The sequence below is a fragment of the Giraffa tippelskirchi genome, chromosome 11 (assembly GCF_054371585.1).
Source record: "Giraffa tippelskirchi isolate mGirTip1 chromosome 11, T2T-mGirTip1v1.2.pri, whole genome shotgun sequence".
Classification (NCBI taxonomy): Eukaryota; Metazoa; Chordata; class Mammalia; order Artiodactyla; family Giraffidae; genus Giraffa; species Giraffa tippelskirchi.
The window spans coordinates 142,191,433-142,217,678 of NC_137285.1; the positions used below are offsets into that span (position 1 = coordinate 142,191,433).

General features: G+C 39.1%; 1 protein-coding gene across 2 annotated transcripts in view; it reads right to left on the reverse strand.

The window, feature by feature from the left end:
* The window catches only part of LRRC4C (leucine rich repeat containing 4C), a 1,846,189-nt gene that overhangs the window by 1,762,654 nt on the left and 57,289 nt on the right, over positions 1-26,246 (reverse strand). The gene's annotated exons all lie outside the window — the stretch shown is intronic.

The following is a 26,246-nucleotide window of genomic DNA, read 5'->3' on the forward strand; positions in this document are numbered from 1 at the left end:
AAATTCCAACCCACTGAGCTTTCTGAGTCAAAAATAAATTCCCATTTGTAACAGGGTATATAGCACAGGACTAGAGAAACTATCAGAATGCTAACAGTAGAAAAAACACTCCTTCCTTTCCTATAGGCCCAATGAGGGCTGAGCTGAGCTTAAGCTTTTGAGAGCCACGCTAATTAGACAGCAGGGTTTCAAGAGACCTCTGAAGCATGCCCCCATCTAAACTGCTTATCTTCAAGCAGAGGGTGATAGCACAATGATTTGTGAGATGAAGCCATTTCTGATCAAAAGGGTCTTTTCTTCTGACACCTTCTGCCCGGTGCAAGTGAGTTGCTCTCAAGTTTCAGCTCCAGAAGGTGAGACTCTGCCGACATTGCAGTAGGAAAGTCTACAGTAATTGATTCCAACTCTTGCAGCCACAAAAATTGCTTTGCTAAGCAAAAGGATTTATGGATTTGGCCACATTTCGTTGTTTGCTGTCTTGATTTATTACAGATGCATTTTCCTCCCTGTTTTCCAAGATAGAGTGGCTGGAATTGATATGGAAATGCTTTCAGCAATGCATTAAAGAAAAAGAAAAATTTCTCTATAGGACCCATTTAAAAATTGCATTCATTTTTCCCCTTTATTTAGCAGTAAAGTCATTTTGCTACAGAAAAATTTTGGAAACATAGATATAAAGAAAAAGTGAAAATTATTCATAATCATACAAATAACTGTCAAATTACTATTTTAGAATTTTTTATAAAAGTTCTCTTTCTAAAAATATAATTATTAGTTTCTAATAAAACTATAATCAGATAATTTTGATACGCTGCTTTTTCCCATGTTATTTAAAACACTTCAAAAATGTGATTATTTTTTAGGGTCTGCAAAATAATCAATTAAATGTATAATGGTTTATTAAATAATCCACTATAATCTAATATTTGTTTATCAAGGGCTTTTCAAAAATAAATTTCTGTCCTTATGTACTCACATTTCAATAATCCATTATTTATTCAAGAATGACTGATTCCAAAATTTCTGTTAAGTATATAAGAGAAAAAAGAGAAATCCCGACATCTAGACTTATATCAGTATAAATGTATACTTTGGAATCTGTTATATATCAAAAAGTTAGCAAGCTTAAAGATAGTGGGCTCATTCATATCCTTCTCCTCGATTCATTTTACTGGATCAACTAAGCTAAGCTTTCTATAGAAAATTTTCCATGGACTATTAAAATGGCTAGATGAAATGCTCATCTAATGGTAGGCTCATATGATTCATAAATATATTAAGGTCTTTGTTTCATAAGTTTTTGTACCGCAACTGGTAATAGCAAAGAACTCATACTTATCTTTTAGAAATAAAGTTTTATTTCTCCCTTCAATTATCCATTTGCATCAATCTATAAAGTTTCACTCTTGAGATTTTCCTGGTGATCTAGTAGCTAAGAATCCATGCTTTCAATGCAAGGGTCTTGGGTTTGATCCCTGGTCAAGGAACTAGATCCAACGTGCCCCAACTAGGAGTTCACATGTCGCAACTAAAGATATCACATGCTGCAACCAAACCTGGCACAGCCATACAAGTAAATATTATAAATATTTTAAATTTTTCAATCTTTATCTATTTACATGTTAACATGATAATAGGATCAAGGACTTTATTGTTCCTAACATGATAACTTTTGATCCTAATCCATGTGGGGCTAGGAGTGGCACTAACTCACAAACCAGTTCACAGTCTTGGACATCTCATTTTATGTTTAGTCTGAAATGCCCACGATCCTGCCTCCCTCACTTGCTTTCTTTTCACTTTCTGATTTCTGTCACATACATAAAGAAAACTCCTTTCTTCTATATGATTGGAAATTCTGGAATAAGTGTGCAATTTTCATGCCATGTTTAGGAGGTGAGATATGAAAACATGAGATTTCTCATTTTAGTCTGGTCTTTTAAGATGTGTATGAGGCTATAAACTTACTGACATAATAAAGTGATAAATCTGATGAATGTGTAAATGTTCACAACTTTCTCTCCCTTCCCTTTTACCTGCTGAAGATAATCATATCTTTTCTTTCTAAGAGGATTTTGGTTTTGTACCATGGTTTAGGTAACTTTATAATGTGGAAATTAGAAATAACAGAAATGGAATGTGACAATAAAGATTGAAATCAAGATACACAGAAAGCTGAAGAAAAGAGGGATAAGAGAAAAGTGTCCTTTTTAGTGTTAAAAGAATTGGTGATTGGAATTGAAAATGAAGAAAAGAAAATTTGTAGAAGCTAAATAGTGGATATGAAGAGAGATAGGGAAAGAAGGTGTTTTAAAATATGCTTAGAAGAACACAAATTCATTATGTTCCAGTTGCTGAGGGTCAGGTATGGAGCAGGGTCTCATCAGCTGAAATCAAGGTGTTGACAACGACTGTGATCTCATCTGATGGCAGGGGTCCTCTTCCAAGTTCACTGGTTGTTGGTGGGATTCAGTTTTCTGTGGACATGAGTCTGAAGTGCTCATTTTCTTTCGGGTTGTTATGGGGACTGCTCTTAGGTCCCAGAGGCTAGCTGGCCTCAAGTCCTTGCCATGGAAAGCTCTCTCATGGCTATTTGCTATTTCAAAGTAATCAAGACTCTCTTCTGCTTGAATCTCTCTGACTTCTTTTAAGGGTTCACATGATTAGGTCAGGCCCACCTACACTAATCTCTATAATTTATTTTTTAAAGAATTTGTTTGGAGTATAGTAGCTTTCCAATGTTGTGTTAGTTTCTGCTGTACAGCAAAGCGAATCAGCTGTATGTACACATATGTCTCCTCTTTTTTGGAGTTTCTTCCCATTTAGGTCATCACAGAGCACTGAGCAGAGGTCCCTGTGCTAGACAGTAGGTTCTTATTATTTACCTGTTTTATACATGGGTCTTCCCTCATAGCTCAGTTGGTAAATCATCTGCCTGCAATGCAGGAGACCCGGGTTCAATCCCTGGGTCAGGAAGATCCCCTGGAGGAGGAAATGGCAACCCACTCCAGTATTCTTGCCTGGAGAATGCCATGTACAGAGGAGCCCGACATGCTACAGTCCATGGGATCGCAAGAGTCAGACACGACTTAGCGACTAAACCACCACCAGTGTATACATGTCAAAAAAAAAAAAAAAGAGAGAGAAAGAGAGAGAGAATGTGGGTCCCCCAAATATAGAAAACTGACAGTATATATGGTCAATAAACTTTGACCAAGGGCACTCAGCAACACTCAGGATGAAACATAGGCACTGACCTGTCTCTGAGTCCCAGACAGGCATCAGGGAAGTCAAGCTTCCCATGTGTTAAAGCTCAGCCACCCCCTCCCATCCTGTGCAGCTGGCTGTTGCTTTTCCACGGGCATCTTCTAATGATTGCAGTAATCTCTGCAATCCTCCCTTCCTCTGCATCAGCTCTTTGGCCATGTAACTCAGCAGTGCACAACCCCTGACCCTGTTGGGTCCTGTGACTTGCTTTGCCCATGGGATGACAGCAAATGTGATGCAGGTGGCGGCTGCAGTGACCGGGCTTTCCCTGCTGCTGTTTCTGCTATGGCCACATGAGGTCACATGCGGCTGGCCTGCCCGAAGTTGAGCCATGAGAAGTTGGATTGAGTTGCCCAGTCAACGAGGCAAGGTCTTGGTGTACCAGCTGGCAGCCAGTTGACCTCTAGCCACGGGAGTGAGCACAGCCAACATTATTGAAGCTGCCCCCACCAGACTTCAGTATTAGGAGCAAGCCCTGCCTACAAGAGCTTGACTGCACAAGGTTACCTAGATAATTCTTGTTTGTGCCATTACAATCATGTGGTTTTTCATCGCCCAGCATTATTGCATCAACAGAAAATGAATGCAGTTTTCCCCCTTCCCTCTATAGCTTTAAACTCCCCATTTCCTGGAGCTCTTTGCCCACAGCCCTAAAGCACACTCAACTCTTCTCCTCATTCTATGCTCTGATGCTACATCTTCCTTCAACTTCATTTTACCTCCAGGTATGGTCTCCCTCTGCTTTTGTTGCTGGCCGAGAGACTCCAAAGCCCAGAGCAGAATTAGTGCCTATTCCAGGAGATCAAACCAGCCTGAAAGAGCAGAAAGTAAAGGAGACGCTGGAGGAGCAGAGACACTTCTGTGAGAGTCGTGGATTTTGTGCAACCAGCAGATCACGAACATTTTTAATAAAATCAGTTCAGCTCAGTCTCTCAGTTGTATCCAACTCTTTGCAACCCCATGGACTGCAGCACGCCAGCTCTCCCCGTTCATCACCAACTCCCGGAGTTTACCCAAACTCATGTCCATTGAGTCGGTGAGGCCATCCAGCCACCTCATCCTCTGTTGTACCCTTCTCCTCCCACCTTCAATCTTTCCCAGCATCAGGGTTTTTTCAAATGAGTCAGTTCTTCACATCAAAGTATATGGCCGAAGTATTGGAGTTTCAGCTTCAACATCAGTCCTTCCAATGAATATTCAGGACTGATTTCCTTTAGGATGGACCGGTTGGATCTCCTTGCAGTCCAAGGGACTCTCAAGAGTCTTCTCCAACACCACAGTTCAAAAGCATCAATTCTTCAGCACTCAGCTTTCTTTATAGTCCAACTCTAACATCCATACATGACTACTGGAAAAACCATAGCCTTGGCTATGGTTGGCAGAGTAATGTCTCTGCTTTTTAATATGCTGTCTAGGTTGGTTATAACTTTTCTTCCAAAGAGCAAGCGTCTTTTAATTTCATGGTTGTGTTCACCATCTGCAGTGATTTTGGAGCTCAAAAAAATAAAATCTGCCACTGTTTCCACTGTTTCCTCATCTATGAGTGCATTTAAAAACAGATAAGTAAAAATATACTTAAGAACAGGATTTCTTGAATTTGGCATTGTTAACATTTTGGACTGATGATCCTTTGCTGTGGGGGCCTGTCACATTGTAAAGATACTCAGAAGCATGCCAGTAGCAGCCCTCCATTCATAACAACAAAGATGTTTACAGTCACTGCCAAATATTTGCTGAGGGGGGAGATTTTCCACAATGGAGAGCTATTGCTTAAAAATGTCTATCCCCCCTTTCCCTGCCCATTACCACCACCAACCCACACCCCCCGGTTATAGTCAGCCATAGTTATATACTGGATTGCTCTTCCTTCAACCTGAGTCTGCACAAAAAGTGGGCTTTATTGGGTGCCATCTGTAAGTAGTTAGGATTTCCAAATTGATAAGCTGATATATAATATGTGTCATTGTATTGACTATTATCATGTTATGTATCACCTGGACAAGCAGGAGGTAAAACGAGGGTAGCGGGGTTGAAGATTAGGAGATGTTGGTTTTAGTCCTGAATTTATCAAAGATTGAGAGAAATAGTTGTATTTACAGGTTTTGACATCTCTAAAATTCGGTAAGCACCAAAGTTCCTTTTCAGATATGACATTCAGCAATTTGATTATGCACTAGTTCTGTTACAAATACCTTTGACACAATGGAACTATTTTCCCAGTGATGCATAAGTGAGGTTAGGAAATTTCTAGATAGTAAAGAAATGTCTATGGTAGGAAATTCAAGCATTGGGAAGCACTATGAGGGACAGGAAATCACAAAGTGGAGAGAGTGCTTACAAACCCTTCAGGTTTGAGAGCTGTAATCTCTTGATTCTCGGATCTCTTCTTACTTTCATCTTAGCAGAACTTGTTGACTCAGTCTATTGTACATTCCTTTTCTTACATCAACGTATCTCAAATTTGACCATGAATCTCACAGTAAAATAAGCTTCATTCTGTTGGTTTTTTGGTGGAGCACTTATATTTCTGTAAAACAGATGATACGCTGATGAACCTATTTTGCAAGGAAGGAACGGGAATGCAGATGTAGAGAATGGACTTGCGGACACTGTGGGGGAAGGAGAGAGTGGGCCGAACAGAGAAAGTAGCATTAATGTATACACACTAGCATGCATAAAATATATTAGATAGCCAGAGGGAAGTCGTTATGTAACTCAGGGAGTTCTGGCGCTCTGTGATGAGCTGGAGGGGTAGGATGGACAGGCGAGGGGAGGGAGGCTCCAGAGGGAGAGGATTTTTATATAATTATGGCTGATTCACTTTGTTATAAGGTAGAAACCAATACAACATTTTAAAGCAATTTTCCTTCAGTTAAAAAAAAAGAAAAATAAAAGATATGTATTATGTACATTGGTACTGGGGAATTGCACTGGGGTTAAAGAAAAAGCAGAGGGGATTTTTCAGCCCCTTTATAAATATAATTAGGATTTTAGCTTTAAGAGTTATGATACAATTAAAATAAATAAATTAATTTAAAAAATAGAAAAAATAAAAGCAAAAAAAAAAATAATAAAGCTGTGAAAGCCTTTGTTCTCCTCTTCACTTGTCACCAAATGATGGCAGCAGATTTAACAACTAGGCCGAAAACTTCAAGAGCATTTTAAAAGCTACTTTGTTATTCAAGGATTTGGGGCAAGAATCCCTGTGGACTTGCAATATCAGGGAGAAAGATGGACTGAAGTCCTAGAAGATGGGTGTTGTGGCATGTCACTGTAAAATCCAAGACCCTATTCCATTTAGACATCTTGTTTGAAAGCTTTCTTATATCATGAAAAAAACGTGTTTCCTATCCATTAGTTGTCTGTCGATGGGAAGTGTTAAATCTGGATGCTGTTCTGACCCTCGATTGGTCTTCCTAGAACTACTTCAGTTAGCAGAAGGAGGGCAGGAACAACTCAGAACTTCTCTGTAATTTCAGATACAGAAAAGTCAGAAAACTCTCCAAAACTATCTCATGATTTAGAAAGTGATCCAATTCAAAGCATTTTTTAACTTTAAAATAATTTTACTTTTATAGTTTTTCCTCCCTTTTAAACATGTAGAGGAATATTTTATAATTTTTCAAAAGTACTCTGATTCAAAGGGATAATAATTATCATTTTTAATGTTGGAGCATTAGTGAGTCAGAACTTTGTAATCATTCATGGAATAGCACAGGATTAGCAAGATATGAATTCAGCAGGGGATTAAGCAGAAAGGATAATAATTTGCCAGAGTTGAATGAATCCTGAATCTTTCCGGAGGTTGACAAATATTTGATTAACTCATTTTTGAAAAATTATTTTTAGCTCTTGCTGATGTTTCCCAAGTAGAAGCATTAAGATTAAGTTATAAGCCAGAATCTTCTACTTCAGGAATTCTATTTTGTTATCCTGTTAACTAGGTACCTAGGATTCTACATAGCAAACCTCTCCTGTTGGAAAGGTTTGGGTACAAACAGTAAATGCTCTAAATCCCAATGATTAAAGTATCTACGATGAATATCGAGTTAGACAGACTGAGTTGAGAAATGATGGACAAAATACTTTTCCAAAATGGAAATAAATTATTTACTCATATAATGTAAAATATTTCATGTTTATGGTAAATAATTACTTCATAACAGAATAATAAAATCAGGGACGTAAAATGTAAAAATTGCCTGTATTCATTACATAAAGATAGCAATGCTGAAGCTAGTGTATATAAATTCATACTAGCAAATGTTAATTAAAAAAGAAAATGGTCTGAATATGCATTCTCAGTGAGTACCTGCATTTTTTAACTTAATAACTTTCATAAATTCTTTATAGTGTTTATATAGGTCTGTATTTTTTATTTTTTAAATCCCAGAATACTTATCCATTGAATAGATACATAAGAATATTGCATAGTGGTTAAGAACATGAATTATGGAGTCAGATAAACCTGGATATGAGTCCAGGCTCTGATAACTAGGAGACAAGTATTCTTGACATTTAGCTGACTCCCCTCCAAATCATAGTTTGTTCTATTTTTTTTTTCTCAAAGGAAGATAATGGATATAATAATAATATCTAATTTGTAGGCTGTTGATTATGAGAATGAAATGAGATTTTTTTTTTAAAATGCCTTGAATAGTATGCACAATATTTAGCACATTGCTTAGGTTCAGTGAATGTTAGATGTTATCACTGTGATAATTTATTGAGCCAAGCATCTAAAACTTAATGTCTGGAATGTTTTCTATGCCCTCTATTATTTCCAAAACCTCGAATAATCCTGTGAAACCAAACTTATGAACTTGTCTGATTATATTTTTTTTTTTTTTTTTTTTTTTTTTTTTTAGGATTTTGATTCCCCTGGGAAATTTCCCCCATTCAAAAAGGTAGACCAATATGAAACCCTATTAGCATTGTACAGGAAAGAAAGCTTTGTCTTATCCCATTTGAACAGTTAAAGATTTTTCTCAACTACATAGGTGAGAAAAATCTTCAAATCATGTGAAAAACAATTTTAAGCCACTAAAATACTCTTCTAATGGCCTTAAAAGATTATGATATGTCTTTTTAAAATATCTTAAGATACAATGAAAGCCATGCTCCTTGCTAAACAATTTCTGGAGAAGCAGACATTTTATTAATATATTCCCCAAATGATCATCTCTGCAACTCCACAGTGCAACTTTTAGTTCTGCTATGAAATTAACTATGTTAACTCTAAACTTTAAGAAAAACGATTTCTTTCAAGTGTCTATGAATATTGCAGTGGCCCAGGTTCTACAAGCAGAAAGAGTACAGGCTTTAGAATTATATAAAACTAGGCTCTGATTCCCATCTATCATGTTTAACAAAGGACTAGGAGAGAACTGGAATGGACAGGCCCGTGGAGACATGTTAAGTTAGGGATGAGCAGTTTTACAAAGAAAGAGAAGTTCTGCTAAATGGAAAAGAGAGGAGGACTACTGATCAGCCAATGTGAAGAAATGCTTATTTGAGCACTATTATAGAAATGAGTAAATGAAGTATCTGAGAGGTTTCTTTATGCTGTTAAACTTTGCACAACTAATACATACATGATACAGTGCTCAGCCTTCTTTATGGTCCAACTCTCACATCCATACATGACTACTGGAAAAATCATAGCTTTGACTATACAGACCTTTGTCAGCAAAGTGATATCTTTGCTTTTTGATACGCTGTCTAAATTTGTGATAGCTTTTCTTCCAAGGAGCCAGCATCTTTTAATTTCATGACTGCAGTCACCATCTGCAGTGACTTTGGAGACTAAGAAAATAAAATCTGTCACGGTCTCAACTTTTTCTCCTTCTATTTGCCATGAAGTATTGGGACTAGATGCCATGATCTTAGTTTGGTAAGCAAATTCAGATCTTACCTTCCCTTTTATAGGTTCTTAACTGTACAACAATTAAAGCTTTACTACTTGAATATTGTATCCTGTCAATATTTATGAAAGACATTGTGCAGAAAAGAGGCCAGACTTAAATAATGGTATAAAAACAAAAAGCAACAACTGACACCAAAGGGAAGGAGTGTGGTATAACGAAATTCCCTTGGAATAACAGGATTGCCATTAATTAGCTGAGTGACCACAGAAAATCTCATTTAACCTGCATAGCTTCTAATTATAAAATGAGAGAATTAGAAAATGATCCCTTCTGGTTCTAACATTTAATGATACTATGATTTCATGAAATAATAAATATTGTGGAACGTCCAACCTTCTGGATCATTGGGTGGTTGGCATTTGTCTTACTATTCAGATAGCAGACAAGGCAGCCTTACATTTCCATGTATTCCTAAGGCAATTCAGGGTGTATGTAGAAAGGAAACTGGGTGTGGCCTGGAGTCTTAGGTGGGAACTTTTGGTGACTTTGGACAAATCTTTTCTGTCTCTGGTACTTTGTTTCCTCATTTGCAACATAATGGGCTTGGATAAAAACAGTGGTCTCTATTAATAAACAGTGGTCTCCATAAACCATTATGGAAAAACTCAAATGAGCTTTTTGGCCAACCCAATATTTCAACCAAAGAACCCTTTTCCAAATGAAAATGTTAAGTAAGTACTGTAGATTGCTCCTGTCTAACGGGAGTGGAGGGTAAAGACCTCACTCAGCCCCTTTCTGGCTCCTATGGTCTCAGGCAGCTCACAGGCACTAAGTCCTCTCAGAAACACTCTTTTACAAATCTAGAGTCCTTTCAATTATATAATTCTGCGGTTTCATGAGCTAGAAAGACAAACAAAAAAGCTAATTTGGCTCATTTCTTTCTTGATTTTTCTATAAGATTAAGGTAATCCATAAAATTTTTCAATGTGACATTATTTCTCAAAATTGAGCTTATATTACTTCTGTCTTTATGGGAAGGCCGAAGAATGTCTCCTTACATACTTTAATATTGTGAACCAAAGTTTTCAAGCTTTAATAACTGAAGACTGTTTTTGATCTTTTCTACTTTTTTAAAAAATTCTTTTTTATGCCAAACATTCTTACCTAGAGGTCTTTTTGGAGTAAATGAAATATGATGCTATATGTAAGGTGAAAAAAGATTCCAGTTTCCCAGGAACCTGAAAATCCCTTATTTGAGGGAACTCCTTAGTCCTAAGCAGAAAACGAGAGCCTGTCATCATTACAGCCAGTCATCTTGTTGAGAAAAGAGAGTTGTTTTTTTTTTTAATTGACAGCTTTTTTAAATTCTAAAAGGATGAATGAGTAGGCAAAGAAAAGAGACATTTAGGGACTTCCTTGGCAGCTCACTGATTAAAACTCTGTGCTTCCACTGCAGGGGGTGTGATCCCTGGTTCAGTTCAGTTTAGTCACTCAGTTGTGTCCGACTCTTTGCAACCCCACGGACTGCAGCATGCCAGGCCTCCCTCTCCATCACCAACTCCCGGAGCTTGCTCAAACTCATATCCATCGAGTCGGTGATGCCATCTAACCATCTCACCCTCTGCCGTCCCCTTCTCCTCCTGCCCTCAATCTTTCCCAGCATCAGGGTCATTTCCAATAAGCTGATTCTTCGCATCAGGTGGCCAAAGTATTGGAACTTCAGCTTCAGCATCAGTCCTTCCAATGAAAATTCCTGAATGAGGAACTAAGATCCCTCATGTCCCTGTGGTGTGGCCCAAAAAGCAAAAACAAAACAAACAAAAGAGGCATCTACCCTCTGATTGTTGAACCCGGCACACTGACCCCATCTGCATGCACCATCCTGCTGAGCTCTACGGCTCCATCATCTGGGCTCCAGGCTCCCCTTAGGGCATCCGGAGCTGCCACAGTTCACGACTGAAGGCAGGCTGCTCCTCTTCCTAAGACGACTGCACTTCTGCGGTCCTGTCCTGTCCTCCAGTCCAGGCAGAATGTAAGTCTGTACCAATTTTCTACTGCTGCTGTAACAGATTATGACAAATGTTGTGGTTTAAACCAGCACAAACGTGCTATATTGCAGTCTAGAGATCAGACATTTTTCACAGGTATCACTGAGCCAAAAGCAAAATGTAAGCAGAGCTGCATTTCCTCCAGAGGTTCTGGGTGGGGGCTGGGGGGAAAATCTGTTCCCTCATCTTCTCCACTTCTAGAGAAGTGCATTCCTTGGTTCTGGGGGCTTTTCCTTCATCTACAGAGTCAGCGATGTTGCTTCTCTCTTCCAGAGTCATATGTTCCTCTTATTCCTTTCTACCTCTCTTCCCCATTTATGGACCCTCTTGGTTATGTTGAGCACACCCAGGTTATCTGGGATAATCCTCTTATTTTAAGATCAACTGATTAGCAACCTAATCCCATCTGAAACCTTAATTCCTCTAGCTGTACAGTGTAACATATTCACAGGCTCACAGGATTAAGATGACGAGTGGTGAACCATTATTCTGTCTGCCACAAAGCCTCAAACTTTCTAGTGCTCTTTTGTTGAGATAGGAACCATGGGTTACCGTTATTACCAAGACTAATCCATGATAGGTGATACATATTTAGGGGAACTACATAATTTATTATTCAAATCAGGATACTTTTGTGTGTGAAAGAGGTACCCAGCAATTCCCACAGAAAGACAGACATAAATTGTTCTAGTCCATGCAAAGAATACCTGCTGATGTTGCATACCACATATTTCACAAAGTTTTTTTTTTTAACTTGATATAATTATAGATCTTTTATTGAATGTTCAGTTATACGCTAAGTGATTTATGAATCCAAAATATACAATCAAGTTAGGTAGAGATGATTCCTGCATGCAGTACTGTGTGTGAGCTAAAGTTTCAGATACACACCCACTCCAGTATTCCCGCCTGAAAACTCCCATAGACAGAGGGAGCCGGGCGAGCTATAGTCTAAAGGGTCTGAAAGAGTTGGACATACCTGAGCAACTAAGCACATAGTCTATAAAGCATAATTTAGAGAGTATCAGTGGAAGCTGATGTTTAGTGGATGTCACATGGAGGAGACAGAAGCCAGAAAATAAGAAAACAATGCTGCAGAAAGTTAAATAAAAGTGCTCATAACTTCTTGTAAATTAAATTCACATTCCTATATTTTCTTCTAGACTTCTTCAAATGCATAAATATTACAAAGCTGGCACTATTTTCTATGCTGCTTCTTTTACTTAAAATACAAGCAAGTCTTCATCTTCCATCATTATTTTCCTATTATTTCAAAAATTTTCATAGTTCCTAATTAAGTGATATTGGTGTAACTTCCAAGATTTGTCAGGCATAAACAATACTGTCATGAGAAACAACTGAACTGCGGTTCATTTTCTCTTGGCATGTGTGCTCAGCCATGAGAAAAGCCCTTTTCTCTTACAGATTATGAATATATTATTAATCCAATCCTAGGAGTGGGAAGATGGGTGTGATTTAGGTAAGCTGAAAGGAAAGAACCAGGGAAAAACAAAAACATTCCAGATGATACCATACATAACTCTGTTGCAACCCCATGGACCATAGCCTGCCAGAATCCTCTGTCCACGGGGATTCTCCAGGCAAGAATATTGGAATGGGTTGCCATGCCCTCCTCCAGGGAATCTTCCCAACTCAGGGATCAAACCCAGGTCTCCCATACTGCAGGCAGATTCTTTTTCATCTGAGCCACGAGGGAAGCCCACACAACTCTATAATAACTGAATAATAGCTCCCCAAAGATGTTTTATATTAAAATGCCCAGACCTTATACCACCTTACATAACAAAAGGAACTTTGCAGATGAGATTAAGAATCAAGATTAAGCTTCCTGCCATGGTAAGATTACCTGGATTTTCTATTTGAGTTCAACATAATCACAAGCCTCCTTATGAAGGAGGCAAGAGAGTTTCAGAGTCAGAGGATGTGATGTGAAGACAGAAGCAATCAGTGAAGAAGATGTGACAATACAATGCTGCTTGCTTTGAAGGTGGGGTAAAGGGCCACAAGCCAAGGAATGAACTTGCCCTCTAGAAGCTGCCAAGTCAAGGAAACAAATTCTCCCTACAGCCCTGTTGACATCTTTGCATTAGCCCAATGAGACTGATCTTGAATTTAAGACATCTAAACTGTAAGTTAATAGATTTGTGTTGTTTCAAGTCGCTGTTTGTTATATTTTCCTTCATCTTGTCTTTACTGTCTGTGTATTCACTTCCCCAAGGTGAATATTGTAATAGTTAAGCATGAGCTTTGGAGCTATAGCGAGCTTAGCATAAGTTGTTCAACTGTCAATTACTAATTATATGGATTTAACTATATAAATTTTCAATAAATGCCAAATCTCAACCTTTGGGAGTGTGTACAAGTGTTCATTCATTCATTCATTTGTTGTATACTGGCTCTCTGCCCTAGTGCAGGGACTTTAAAAAAGTACTCAGGCTGCAGTGGAGCATAAAAGACATGTACTCTGCCCCTGTGGTACATATATTCTGGTTTTTTCCTTATTCACTGAAAATTAGTCTGGTTTTCAGTATTTTCTGAAAAAGCTCACCTTCCTGAAATCACTGCGCTAGCCTGAAGTATGAGGCCCTTTGAAGAGGAGTTCTATTTGTGGCTTGGGGAGCCCTCGTGGTGACAAGCCACGTTAGGTAGCAGAAGTGCCACTGCTCTGTCACTGCAGCTGTGCACCTCCCCCTGGCACCAGGCTAATGACATATTCCAGAAAATGACTCAGAAGATTCCTCATTGACGATGCAGTCCCAGAAATATTTCCCTCTGCTTGTGACCGTGGGTTCACGGTACTCACCTAAGAACTAAATAATGAACCATTCTGTTACATGACAGTTGGAAAAGCACAGAGGTATTTATTTTCACTGTGCATAGAACTGAAAAATGTAGTTATTAGGCTACCTAAGAAGATCATACTGTTATAATGAAAGGCGGCTCAACTGGTAGGGGGTGTAATGAATGTAAGCCTAAAGTAAATGAATCATTAGAAAATGTACACTCCATCTCCACAATGAGTCTATTTTACTAAAATAATCTCTGGCATGATGTTGTCCTCTCTTAGTTTTCCCCTACTGTGAATCTATCCATGATTCCAACATCACAAATCTTGTCCCCTGAGGACAGATCCATAATGAGAGTGAAGGGTTTGATTATTTGCCTTTAATAACTCTGCCTCCCAAATCCTACTTAAGGCAGCAGAGATTCTATATTGAAGAACCTGCCAGAATTATTGGAGGATCAATCACAATTGGCAATTAATCATAATCACGGCTGGTAATCATAGCTGCAATTACCAATTGATTAATTGGGACAGCTCTCGAAATGTCAGTAGAAATTTAATATCATATTAGATTCAGCCCAATAACCATAAACTTCTACAATTATTTTCCAGCTTACCATTATTTATGTCATATTTCTTCCTATTATTAGTGGCTATATTTATTTATCATTTTATTTGAACAGGCTGAACTCTCTCATTGTCTTCTTTATGTTAGGCATCTATTAAAATATGTTTCAGTCCTGGCATTAAATAAATCTAGTGTTAGTACCAAGCAAATATTTGCAATTTTAGGACATCTATTTACATTGCTTTTTAGGTCAAGAACTTTTTTTTCCAAAAAATGTGATGCATATTGAACATTGAAAACTGGATAATACTGGTACATTGGATTTATGTGTGCAAAGCTTCATCTTTTTTATTAACTAATGGGGCTTTCCAGGTAGCTCAAACGGTAAAGAATCTGGGTTCGATCCCTGGGAAGATCCTCTGGAGAAGGGCATGGAATCTCACTCTAGTAATCTGTCCTGGAGAATTCCATGGACAGAGGAGCCTGGTGGGCTACAGTCCATGGAGTCTCAAAGAGACGGACACAGCTGAGCAACTAACACTATGATCCACTTGCAGGCTTGACACAGGAAATTTTGGTCAACCTTCTTTGAATGATAAGTATAAGGCCAAGAATAACCACACCACCTAATATGGGCAATAATCCATATTGGTGAAAATACACTTTCAGGAAATTAGGAGAGGCCTAATATGACCAAGTGAAAACGGTTTGTGGCGCTAGTGGTAAAAAACCTGCCTGCAAATGCAGGAGATCTAAGAGAACTGGGTTTGATCCCTGGGTTTGGAAGATCCCCTGGGAGAAGGAAACGGCAACCCACTCTGGTATTCTTGTCTGGAGAACCCCATGGACAGAGGAGACTGGCGGGCTACAGTCTGTGGGGTCACAGAGTCAGACACAACTTAAATATGAACAAGCTTCCCAGGTGGCTCAGTGGTAAAGGAAGCACCTGCTGATGCAACAGATGCAGGAGATTTAGGTTCGATCCTTGGGTTGGGAATATCCTCTGGAGTAGAAAATGGAAACCCACTCCAGTACGCTTGCCTGGAAAATTCCATGGACAGAGGAGCCTAGAGGGCTACAGTCCATGGGGTAGCAAAGAGTTGGACGTGACTGAGCATGGCACGGCATGAGGTTACCGAAATATATTAATAAATAGAGTAGGGGAGCTGTTTAAGAAATTCAGTATATATTCACCTGTTTGTTTTAAGGCTGAATTATATTGAATCAATACAAATTACCACTGCTTAAATCATATATCCATTTTGTAGTTGTTAGTCGCTCAGTTGTGTCTGACTCTGTGACCCCGTGGACTGCAGCATGCCAGGCTTCCCTGTCCTTCACAATCTCGTGGAGCTGGCTCAAAATGAAATATTTCCATTACAAAGAGCTTTTAAATACTCTGTGCAAAATAGCATGTTATGTACTGGAAGGGGTATACAGGTGAATGACACTTAACTGTCTTATCTCAAATTCATAGTCCAATAAGGGAGATGAGACATGTACTCTTGAATATATAAAAAGAATAAATATTAACTACACAGATGAATATGAATGAGATTTGAAAAAGTAAAAAATAGAAAAAAAGCCATTTGCCAAGATTTACCTATTTTCATGAGTCTCAGCTTTTTTCAAATCTATTTGCAAAATCAAAGGTAAAATTTCAATTATCCACATTTTGTGGGGGAAGGAGTTCTTAGATCCCTGACTAGGAATGGAACCCATGTCCCCTGAATTGGAAGTGCTGAGTCTTAACCACTGGCCCACTAGAGAAGTCCCTCAGTTATCTGCATTTGGAAATTGCTTTTTGTCTAAGATTAAACCTTCTCTTCCAAATCCCTATGTTAAAATCCCTCAATTTTGTTAACATTAATTTGTCATCAACTTGATCTTGCATCTCAAGCACAGAAAATTTCTTAAATCCTGATTATGACTCCTGATTATAATTGATGGGACAAAATAATTCTACTTTTATCAGAGAAATGAAGGCCAGGAACATTTAATCAGATTTACTTGACTTCCCTGATGGTTCAGACGGTAAAGCGTCTGTCTACAATGAGGGAGACCTGGGCTGGGAAGATTCCCTGGGGAAGGAAATGGCAACGCACACCAGTACTCTTGCCTAGAAAATCCCATGGACAGAGGAGCTTGGTGCAGGCTACTGCCCATGGGGTTGCAAAGAGTTGGGCACGACTGAGTGACTTCACTTCACTTAACATATTATATGATAGCAGTTAATTGAAGTAAATGTGTGTGCTCAGCCCCTCAGTCGTGTCCGACTCTTTGTGACCCCACGGACTGTAGCTCGCCAGGCTCCTCTGTCCGTGGAATTTTCCAGGCATGAGTACTGGAGTGGGTTGCCATGCCCTCCTCCAGGGGATCTTCCCAGGGATCGAACCCGCATCTCCTGGGTCTCCTGCACTGGCAGGTGGATTCTTTACCGCTAGCCCCACCTGTTTTACTCCTCTGACCATGGATTTCTCAGGCAAGAATACTGGAGTGGGTTGCCATTACCTCCTCGAGGGTATCTTCCTGACCCAGGGATCAAACCTGCATCTCCGCAAAATTGAAGTAAAAAATGAGTAAGTTGGTTTTCTTTTCAGCCTGTGTAGTATTTTTTTAATTTTATTTTTAAAATTTATTTTATTCAAGGACAGTTGATTTGCAACATTGTGTTAATTTCTGTTAACTCAGAAAGAGAAAGACAAATACCATATGATATCACTTAGATGTGGAATCTAAGATATGACACAGAGACACATGTTTTATTCTGCCATTGAGTTTCTGATAATTAAGAGACATATTTTATGGGACTCACACTGTCTGGGGCATGGACCATAGGCCATGTGATGAAGGCATGGTCTGTGTGAGTAACTAATGCTCTCTCAGCCCCTACTCCAGTTGCAACTATACACTGTTGTGCTGTGCAGAATGTTCGCTCATTGCCAAAGAGGTTAATTCAAACTATGGCATCAGGAGCTGTTGAAAAGGTAATAGACACTCATGAAAGGTGCATTACAGTAGAAATTTAAATGACATTGTGTATTACATCCATATTAATAGCAAATTACCTTAGCATGGGTAATAGCATTCCACAATGAACACCAAAGGAATTGGGGACTATTAGCCTCATCCTCAAAAGCCCTGTCTGCCTCTTAAGAGGTGAATTCTGAAAAATGAAGACTATGAGCATAGCACATCCTTAGACATTCCAGTGCTGTCAACCCACTCTGAGTTCTGTCATTACAGCCTGCAGTCTGCTAAGCCATGCAAATTCAAAGCTCCTGGGAGCAGAGTAATAGAAGTTAGGCATTGTACAAGTGCTGCTGATTCAACTCCCATTTCCCTCGATACAACTCAAGGCAATGTCCGTTCAGTGAAGCAATCTTTCAAAAAGAAAAGAAGAGGCTGCTCTTAAACATCATTCCTTTAACGGATGAGATGTCACAGTCTCCTGGCAAGTGAATACTTCAGTGGCATCGTCCTTTGATTTGCAACAGTTATAAAACAGCTATTCCTAGAGCAGAGTTAATTACAGAGAGTAAGCAGTTTGGAGGAATGAATTTATACTGCAATGCTTTGGTTGGCAGGAAAGAGAAGAAGGCTTTTGGAAGTAATCCCTTTCCCCAGCTCTCCCAATGGGTTGCTACAAATTGCACAGCAAGGGTTCCATTAGGATATTAACGTAAAGTCTAGCAATGATCCGCGTATACCTTGGCTGACCTGAACAGGTCCACTCTGCTGACCATGACGTAGGCATCTAAGATGGCTAGAGGCAGCTTGGGTGCACTGAGGTTTGAGTTGCCATGCAAGGTTATATATACCCAAAGAGTCATGCATAACCACTGCAAATATCACCTATAGGTTGAGGCTTCAGATTTGCAAATTTTCATGTTGCAATAAACTCAATTCACAACTTCCTTTTACATAGCACAACATTCATCAATGGCTTTGATGATGGTAGTGATGGCGATTGTACAGCAAGGATGTAGGGGAAAATCTTACCCAAAGCAACTGGGAATAAAGATTTTATCACCTGAGCCCTCATAAAATACTTTGTTTAGATGTCTTTCATTCCCAGAAGAGAATGCATAATACCCAAAGAGCAGAGGCAGAAGAATGTTTCTTATCTATTTATTCCAATAATTATTTTCCTGTTTTGCTGAAGAAGGAGGTTGATTATATACAGGCAGTCATTTTCACATACAGAAAAGTACTATGCCTATATGTTATGATGCCCTTAGAATTAAAAAAAAAATTCTCTTTCTTGATAGAGATCAAACTTCTTTCCATGATCATGTGACCTCCTCTCTTTGTGCCCTCTTAGCTACTGTCTCTCTTCAGCCAAGATCGACTATAAATCAGAGACCATGGAGTCCAGGTCTTCATGGATTAGCCTCCTTCATCCCACCCAGGACACAAAGCAGGGCACAGAAAGGGTGAAGAAAGGGTGAGATAGGAGAGCAACAGGAGAATAACCAGCGACCCTACTCCATGGGGTTGATTTGAGAACACGTTTAAACTATAGTAGGGTGTTTATAAATAGCAAGATGCTACATCAGTGTTAGTGACTTTATTGTTGTTAATAGTGTTATTATCATCATAGCATTAAGACAAAGTGAAAAGTCTGGTAACACATAAAGTTCTAGATGCCAATTTTAAATTGGAAAAAAAAAAAAAGGTCATATCAACTGCCAGAATTGAGTGAAAAGTCCTTCATGATTCAATGAGGTTGCTGTCTTGCTTGACAGGGCTGATACAGCCACCAGGAAAGATCACACTCGACTCCTTTTATTTTTGTACCTTTGCAATAACCATTCACCCCTCCCTTACTTCTCACCTTTCTGTTTGCTCTGTTTGGCTTTAGTCACTCAAAAGTAATTTATGACTACACCAATATGATATGCCCAGTCTGCTGCCATTCCTAACTTTTGATAGGTTCCTGGAGGGTAAAGGAGCAAGGGTTCATAACTGACAGGTGGACTTCATTACACTGAAGCCAGAGCCTACTTTTTAATAAAAAGTTGAATGAAGAGTCTTGCTTTGTCTTCCCACCCCTTCTCTGTAAGAGATGACTCTGGGCTTGAAGAATTTTCCCCTGCTGCCATGAGATATATTGGACCTCCACTTGGAGAACTATACACTCCCCCACCCTACTGATGCTGGTCTTGATCTCTGTGACTTACTTTGGCCACAGGATGTGACTGGATGTAACAGAGGCATGACAGGACACAAGCTGTAAGAACCACTGACGATTTAAAGGGCAGCCATCTTGCTTTTTCCCGCTGCCACAGAAATTCATGTCTCAAATAGGGGTTTCTTATTCAGTCTGGATCTTGGAGAAAAGACAATACATTCAACAGCTGACCTGGAGCCATCAACATGTAACAAGAATGAGAAATAGACTGTTGTCTTCATAAATCAATGAGATTTTAAAATTGTTACTGCTGCAAGTTTTAAAAAAAAAAGAAAAAACTGACTAATATCAGCACAAATCACACTTGAAATATTTGATATTTTTAAAAATAATTTTTTCTGAAAGATATTTTCAACCTGTTTCATTGGAAGTATTACCAAATCTTTATATCATTTTTCCCTTTCTATAACTCTTCAACTTTTAATCTACTTTTTTGCAGTACTAGCCTTCCTTCTCACCCATGACTTATATATCTATGACCAAGAAAATTTTGCCTTCCAAGTATTTTATAAATCTTATCTATGACTCTGAATTATTTCACCTCCTTGCTTTTTCTGTTTCTGTTAGAGTTGTACTGGAGAAAGTCACAGAAATCATATATATCTAACTAATTACACATTCTTTGTGTTCCAATAAACTATAGCATTGGATATATTTTGCACTCATCATCTTTCCATTCTGAAAATCCCAATTCTTCCTGGTTTACCAAAATTTACTCTCAGAAGCAAATCTAAGGCAAACTTCAACTTAAAAAGTGGGTAGATATCTACCTTTTCACCTCCTTAATTCACTATCCCTTTAGCTAATCTTCAAAATTTTCATTTGTCTCAGAAAGCAAATTTAACTCTTCTAAAATTAATTTTTAATGGGAAAGGGGCTTGGGGGAGAATGGGTACATGTGTATGTATGATTGAGTCTCTTTGTGTTCACCTGAAACTATCACAATATTGTTAATTGGCTATACCCTAATACAAAATGTTTTTGGTGTTACAATTTTATTTTTTTTAATTCTTAGACATAAAATTTAGGAAGCTGAATGCTTTATGTTGGTATGTTTATGGGAAACCAACATCATTGCTTCCTTGTTTTGTTTTTCTATGTTTTTCTTTTTCTTTCATATGTTATTTTTCCCCCTACCCACAAGCATTCATTATAATGTGTTTAATATGTGTCTTTATAAATATAATTATTATTTCATTTATGTACATGCTTTTGATTTATGTAAAATGTGCTATGTTATGTATCTCATGTCTTAATGATATATTGATACATTGATATATAATGATACATTAACTTTGGTTAATGTATATCTGATTTGTTGCTTGTAACTATGATATACTACCTTACGGCATGTACCTATACCAATTTACTTATCTATCCCCTTTATGAAGGATATCTAAGGTTCTTAATGTCCTACCATTAACCAAACAAAACATACCAAGATACCCTAGCTTTTATATTTTATTTGAAATCTGTATCACAGCCGTGGCTATATATTCTTCCAAGGAGCAAGCATCTTTTAATTTCATGGCTGCAGTCACCATCTGCAGTGATTTTGGAGCCCAGAAAAATAAAGTCTGTCACTGTTTCCATTGTTTCCCCATCTATTTGCCATGAAGTGATAGGACTGGATGGCATGATCTTAGTTTTCTGAATGTTGAGCTTTAAGCCAACTTTTTCACTCTCCTCTTTCACTTTCATCAAGAGGCTCTTTAGTTCTTCTTCACCTTCTGCCATAAGGGTGGTGTCATCTGCATATCTGAGGTTATTGATATTTCTCCTGGCAATCTTGCTTCCAGCTTGTGCTTCATCCAGTCCAGCATTTCACATGATGTACTCTGCATATAAGTTAAATAAGCAGGGTGACAATATACAGCCTTGATGTACTCCTTTCCCGATTTGGAACCAGTCTGTTGTTCCATGTCCGGTCCTTCTTCTTGACCTACACACAGATTTCTCAGGAGGCAGGTCAGGTGGTTTGCTTTTTCCATCTCTTGAAGAATTTTCCACAATCTGTTGTGATCCACACAGTCAAAGACTTTTGGCATAGTCAATAGAGCAGAAATAGATGCTTTTCTGGAACTCTCTTGCTTTTTCAATGATCCAATGGATGTTGGCAATTTGATCTCTGGTTCCTCTGCCTTTTCTAAATCCAGCTTCAACATCTAGAAGTTGGATAGTTAGATATTTTCAGGAACTGATTTCATGATCCCAGTCTTTACATCTCTTCATATATAGACAAGCACTAAATCCTCTCATGGTGACATCTGCTCCTTGTGACTGGCAGAAAACCTTTTGTAAAGTAAGTACTTGATTGCATTGATCTTCTCCTTTACCAAAATCTTATATACGGATCTTCTCCCACTACGTTTTTGGAACACATCTTCAGAGGAGCATCTGAGATGCTCTCTCCCAGGCTGCAGTCCTCATTTTGGCCTAAAAAAAACTAACTAGCAACTCTCACACTGTGGATCTTTTTAGTAAACAGCTTTATTAAGCTCCTCCTACTACATACCTGGAGGGATCCAGAAGGCATCTAAAAACAGTCAGCAGCTGTCATAAAATGCTATCACAAATAAGTGAACAACGAAACACTATTAACTGCAGCTGAAAAAGAGGATAACCTGTGTACAACGGTGTGGCTGAGTTCTCTCTCCCTCTCCTAAGATCAGTGATAGTTCTCCTAGTTATTTTGGGTGTCAACTACACATTGGCCCTTTCCAAGAGCATGGCCAATGACTGAACAAAAAAGGCATTTGCCATCTGCCTCTATGGAGATGGAACTCCATGCTGCTATAGCTGTTGACCTTCAACAACTCCTGAGGGAGTTCAGGGTGCAGTGAGGCACTCTGTGCTCGAGGCAATCTGGTGGGATGCATCTTTAGATAGTTGGATGTTTTTAGGAACAGATTTTATGATGTCAATCCTTGCATTTCCTCATATCTAGAGAAGCACTAAATCCCATCATGGTGACATCAGATCCTTGTGACTAACAAAAACCTTTTGTAAAATGAGTGCTTGATGGTATTGAACTCTCCTTTCACCAAAACCTTATACATTGACATCACCCCACTGCCACTTTGGAGCAGCCTCTCAGGGCTTCTGAGGTGCTGCCTCCTGGGCTGCAGCCCTCATTTTGCCCCAAATAAAACTTAACTCGCAACTGTCAAGTTGTGCATCTTTTTATAAGTCAACATGGGGAATTTAGAAAAATAATTTTTAAGTACAACTCTAACAAAGGTCATATTTACTGGGATGAGAAAAATGTTTGAACATTTCAGAAGTGAATAAGTCTTCTATTTTCATTTGCTAAAATCTCAAATCACCAGCAGTTGAACTTCTGTCACTCAGATTGTTATAACACTGTAAGGGAGGGAAAAAAATATTTTTCCTTCACTCATCTTAGGTTTTACAGCTGGGTTGCTGTGAATTACAGTGGCAAATATAGATTAACAAGACAAAAACAAATGTTAAGTTTATTAACATGTGTATTGAGTATGTACACCCAGAAATGAGGTTTCCCTTGTGACTCAGCAATAAAGTATCTGCCTACAATGTAGGAGACCCATGTTAGAACCCTACGTTGGGAAGATCACCTGGAGAAGGAAAGGCAACCCATTCCAGTATTATTGTCTGGGAAATCTCATAGACAGAAGAGCCTGGCGGGCTTCAGTCCACGGGATCACAAGAGTTGAATACAATTTAGTGACTAAACCACCACACCACAACCACTGATTTGGGCTTATATGCCCAGTGCCTTAGGTTTAAACAAAGGAAAAAAGGTTTCCTTTGGGGCTTATAGTGGAAAGGTGAACAGGAAGTGGGACTTCCCTGATGGCTCAGCAGTAAAGAATCTGCCTGCAATGCAGACACGGGTTTGATCCCCGGGTTGGGGAGATCCCGTGAAGGAGGACATGGCAATCCATTCCAGGATTCTTGCCTAGAGAATCCCATGGACAGAGGAGAGATGTGGGCAACAGTCCATAGGGTTGCAAAGAGTCAGACAGGACTCAAGAGACTGAGCATGCACACAGGACCAGGAAGTATGGTGGAAAGGGGTTATTTAGTAAGATTTGTGATGCAGATTTAAACTGATGCCTTCTCCATTGATGAGTGATTAAGAGGCCTCTTCCTGGTATGACAGGAGACATCTTTACAAATGTAAATTTCTTTTTTAAAATGTAAATTTCCTTTACAAAAGAAAAACAAACATGTGACCAGTTCTTAGAGCTCTTCCAGCATCTGCTTGTTCTCAATGGCTTTTAGCTCAAATCCATATGCCAAAGAGGCTTATTTCCAGGTGGCTTATTCTGGTAACCTTCCAAATGGTAGTCTACTTTCAGTTGCATCCCATCACTTCATGGCAAATAGATGGGGAAACAGTGGAAACAGTGTCAGACTTAATTTTGGGGGCTCCAAAATCACTGCAGATGGTGACTGCAGCCACAAAATTAAAAGACCCTTACTCCTTGGAAGGAAAGTTATGACCAACCTAGACAGCATATTAAAAAGCAGAGACATTACTCTGCCAACAAAGGCCCGTCTAGTCAAAGCTATGGTTTTTCCAGTAGTCCTGTATGGATGTGAGACTTGGACTATAAAGAAAGCTGAGTGCAGAAGAATTGATGCTTCTGAACTATGGTGTTGGAGAAGACTCTTGAGAGTCCCTTGGACTGCAAGGAGATCCAACCACTCCATTCTAAAGGAGATCAGTCCTGGGTGTTCATTGGAAGGACTGATGTTGAAACTGACACTCCAATAGTTTGGCCACCTGATGCAAAGAGCTGACTCATTTGAAAAGACCCTGATGCTGGGAAGGATTGGGGGCAGGAGGAGAAGGGGATGACAAAGGAGGAGATGGCTGGATGGTCTCACCAACTCAATGGACATGAGTTTGGGTAAACTCCGGGAGTTGGTGATGGACAGGGAGGCCTGGCGTGCTGTGGTTCATGGGGTTGCAAAGAGTCAGACACGACTGAGCAACTGAACTACTACAACTATTTTCACTTGCAACTGAGCAGGACACTTACAGGAGTTTCCAGGACAGACCCCTTCCTCATGTCCCTCTGCCTGCCTCTTTGTAGAAAAACTGTGGTCTCCCAGGCCTGCCCTGAGACACATAACCTGGCACAAGCACAAAGGACAGAAAGGATGTGAAACATGACATGGTAAAAGTAGCAGTTGGACCAGGAGGACTGGTAACAATTTAAACAGTAAATCAACTATGTGGCAGTCACAGAATCTTCAGTTCCTCTCTGAAGTACCTAGAAAATAGTATTTGATGCACATTTCTGAGTTGTTTTACAGATGCTAAAACCCCCACCAAATGAAAGAAGTTAACTACTGGATGACCATGAACACAGAGTCCCCAGAACTACTGGAGCCTGAGAACAGATAATGTTAGCCCTTGTGATATGACCTCATTACTTCACCATCAACTAAGTAGTGAATTGAATCAATCACTTACCTCATGAATCAGCTCCCTCAGCTTGCCTTTAAAAATCGCTTCCCTGAAACACAGTGCTTTTTTTTTTTTTCAGCATTGGTGCCTTAAAATAAATGTTGCACTTCACCATAGCCCAGTGTCAGTAGATTGACTTTATGGCACACAGACCAGCAGACCCATGTTTGGTTTGCTAACACACTCATTAAAAACTCCATAAAATAATGCGTGTATACTAATACTGTATGTCTCTCTAAAGCTAAATTTTTATACTGCTATGATTAATTCTAATTAGTTCTTTGCCATATACTTTTAACAAACTTCTATGTGAGCAGAGATCTACACACAAAGATAAAACAGCTCCTTATAAAAATAAAAGTTCAGTTTCTAATCGAATTTGGCTTTCAAACTCATAAATCTCTAGCTCACTAGTATATGTATTGCATCAAAGGAAACTGCCCACAGATAAGTGGTTATTCTTTCATTTCTCGGGTCTTCACTGATTGATCATGGTAATCTTCTGTGGTCATTCAGGGGGTTGTATGAAATCAATTCCAAAGGAGAGACATAAAGTTCTGTCAGCTGGAAACACAGTCTACCCTCAAGGCAAAAAAAAAAAGAAAAAGCATTAAAGGTACTCAAACACTGTTCAGGGAACCACTGACTGAAAGCACCCACCTTGGCCAGGCCTGATAGTAACCACTTGAGTGAGTTATCTTAGAACAGGAGGTTCTTGTAAGGAATGCTGAACTAACAAGTTACCACAAACCAGAAGAATTCGGGAAGAATCAAAAGGAGAAAGGAAACTCCAGTCCATATTTCCTACCAATCTCCCAGAATCCTTCTCACTGGAATCCATCTTGGCTGAGCAATGCATGTGCCACCAGGAAGGACTCTGATTCAGAATGATTGGCCAGAGACAACCCAGAAACTCACCTCATTACCGTAAGATCCAAGACTGCCAGCCACATGGCAGAGCAGGTCTCCTGCGTTCCCGGACCCTGTTGCTCTCTGCCCAGGTGCCCTTTCCCAATAAAGTCTCTTGATCTGTTA